The sequence below is a fragment of the Acyrthosiphon pisum genome, unplaced genomic scaffold, assembly GCF_005508785.2.
Source record: "Acyrthosiphon pisum isolate AL4f unplaced genomic scaffold, pea_aphid_22Mar2018_4r6ur Scaffold_21109;HRSCAF=23054, whole genome shotgun sequence".
NCBI classification, from domain to species: Eukaryota; Metazoa; Arthropoda; class Insecta; order Hemiptera; family Aphididae; genus Acyrthosiphon; species Acyrthosiphon pisum.
The window spans coordinates 924,023-927,563 of NW_021770540.1; positions in this window are offsets into that span (position 1 = coordinate 924,023).

Here is a 3,541-nt window from a genome sequence, read left to right on the forward strand (position 1 = left end):
CATAGTCGATGTACGCGTGTATCCGGTGTCAAAACGTATTTCCATATTCTGTTTTCTGACAGTGGGAGTCCGGGAAAAGTCATACCCGGGGACCGAATCGAAAAAAAATTGATATCACCCTTCAACCTGTAAATTCCCTAGATTTGTCCCCGACAGTCGGTCATCGATGTAAAATCTTGTAATCTTGTAAAATATCACAGGATTAAGAGCGATAAGAATTTAGTGAATCAACATGTGGTTGCGTTCAACCTCGGGAATGGCCGATTGACGGGGACACGGGAGGGAAAATGATTATGAAAATCAACATGTGGTTGCGTTCAATCTCGAGAATGACCGACTCCCGGGGCACGCCATCCGGGAACCTCGGATCGTTGGGTTCAATCAAGGGCATGACCGACTGGCGGTGACAGTATCTTGGGGAAAAGGAGGATGGAACGATGCACGGTGAAATCCAAAGTGTCCGGGTGGTTTGCGAACCGACTCCCCGGTACCCACGTCCGAAGTCGAATTCACTTTCAACTATTTCCTACCACTATATCTCGTTTAAAATTCGTCTTAGCTCTATTCCACCTCTGTTCATTCACGTTTCTTTTTCAATTATCTATCTGGTGTTAAAGTTTGAAAGCCGTCGGATGAAAGCTCGCAAAGTTGACTTCCGAAAACTATCGAAAATCTCACGGGGACACGGTGGGGGAATTTCGGGATTGAACTGTTGAAAAGTATTTTTCACCGTCGCCGTCTCCAGGGTTGACGTCGGGCGGTCCTCGTCCGCCGGGTTCCGTTTTCAGATATCCGGTAATCGTTTGTTGAGAAATATCACGTTCCTCGGTGACGTTGCCCGGCTACCCGGCGACTGTCCCTTGACCGCGATTCGTCTCCCCGGAGGATGCCGTACCACTACGCACAATTTTTTTTTACACGTCTGCGACGCCCAGCTACCCGGCGACTCTCCCTTGATCGCAGTTCGTCTCCCCGGAGGACGCCGTACGACTACGCACCGACATCGTCGATGTACGCGTGTATCCGGTGTCAAATCGTACTTTCATATTCTGTTTTACAATAGAATAATCGTAACGTGAAAACGATAGTGGGAGTCCAGGGAAAGTCAACCCCAGAGACGTCGTCGAGAAAAAATCAATACCCGCCTTCAATCCTCGAATCCCCGACACTGTCCCCGTGAGACGGTTATGGCTTTAATCAACGAGGACCTTACCGCAACGCACCGACTTTCGTATGGCGCGATCAACCCTTCTTCAATCCTCGAATTCCCCAACATTATCCCCGTGAGTCTGTCTTCGACTTATTAAATTTTTATCGACGGTATGCTACCATCTCTAAATTTTCCTACAGACACCACAACAATGTCATCCCCGAAAACAGCGACGAAAAAAAAAATTCCCGAATTTTGTCCCCAGAAGCCGGCCATTTGGGCTGTTGTTCCGAGACAGATTCACGGTGACTGTAAGGCGACAATGCTTGACGTTCTGACGAGGACACAGTTTGGACCCGTAAGCATGGCTAGATCGACAACAAACTCTCGAGGACAAGCTTATTGTCCTGATTAGCGTGGCTAGATGGACTTCAATCCGGTCCCGTGAGTCGGTCATAAGGCCTCTATACTTGATGGGGAAATTGAAGTTGGGTCAACCTGTTGAAATTCGACATAATACAAACCGACGGGGGCAATATTTTTGGGAAAATAAAGGATGGAGAGACGAACGGCGAAATCTAAAATGTCCGGGTGTTCGGCGGACCAACGCCAAATTGTGAAAAATTTTAGAATTCCCCTGGGTTGTCCCCGTGAGTCGGTCATCGGATTTTCGACGGCCTCGACGGCGGTCAGCTGCACATCGATCGGCCGCCGTCGAATTGCCGTACCGCTACGCACTTTCTTGCAAATTTTCCTTCGGAGACCTCATGAGAGGGATAATTTCAACCCCGAAGACGGCGTCGAAAAAAAATGAATACCCCGCTTCAATCCACGAAATTCCCGAATATTGTCCCCGAGAGTCGGTCTTCGAATTTTCATATTTTTCTCGAAAATTCTCCTTATAGAGCTCATGAAGGGGACTATTTCAGCAGCAATAGTGCCTCGGAGGTGGTTTCGATCAAAATTCGAAAATGTTCCGCCGATCCGCCGTCTTTGAACGCAGCGCTAGTGGCGCCTGTCTATAAATACGGGTGCACCGAAGCGGCACGGCGTCATTTGCCGTTTAGTCGTTGTCGACTCACGTTCTGTTTTTTTTAACCGTTTTTGTGCCGATTTATTTAACCGAATTCCGCGTTTGTTTGTACTTTGTGAATACCAGTTTGAACAGAAACCATCTTCCTACGTGAGTATTATTATGTGCTGACTGAAGGACTTCAACGAGTACGTCGTTCGCAGGTAGCGGATATCTCATTATGTTGTCGACATTTTTTTTTTCATATTTCTTTCCGACGTCGTAGTAAGACCCACACGGGCAGACTTACGCGGCTAGGTGAGAAATATTCCAGCTTGTGGTGAACTCGGTGAACGGTGTGTGAGGCGACCAATGGTGTAATAGTTGGAGTATTCCGGCATTGCATCGGTCGTCTCAATAGCATTCCATGGGGCAATAGTTGGAGTAATTCCGGCATTGTACCGTTTGTCAAATCGTTCATCGAGTTTTCACTAAATTAAAAAAGAAAAAAACTAATATCGTAACTACCGACAATGGAAATGAGGTATCTGTGATCGCGTGGATGAAATCAATACAACGAAAGTAGGTTTGTTTCGGTCGGAAGTCTTCACTCAGCGTGATTGCAATTTTTTACCGCTTTGATTAGCTGAAGTTTATTTAGACCATAAGATTAGTTAGTAACCCCAAGCGGGAAATGCTTGAATATCAACGATCTTATGGCGCGCACGTAAGGTTTGCCTTCTAGAATTTTAATTTTTTATATGTGGTCGCTGCGACCGAGTACCCGGCAATTTCCCCCATGAAAATCCACGATCTCCCCTGGAGCAAGTTTTCCGAACCGTCACTAGAGGGCACTTCTAGAATTTTAATTTTTCATATGCGGTCGCTTCTCGAGAGTATTCCGCAATTTCGCGCTTGAACATCGACAATCAGCGTGATTGCTTCTTCTTCTGTCATTCCTACTCTCTAAGAGTATTTGCCGCCATTACTACACTTCGCCACCTATCTCTGTCTTGGGCTGTCTCTCTCCAATCTTCAACTCCAAGTGTTTTTAAATCTTCTTCTACCACGTCAATCCATCTTTTCCAAGGTCTACCTCTAGGTCTTTTCCCATGTGATTTCCATTCCAATGCTACTCTGATTAATTCGTTCTCTCTTCTTCTCACTTGACCTAACCATTGTATTCTTTGGCTCTTAATATAAATTTTTACCGGTGCTAGTTCCAACATATCGTACAGCTCTATGTTGTACCTCCTCCGCCAATTCCCCGTTGTTTCATCGATGATTTTTTTTATTGTTTTTATTAGTTCGTTAAGTTTTCTTTAGACACTTAGATCAGATACCTAAGTACCCCGATAACTCCCCCTCGACCGTTGCCT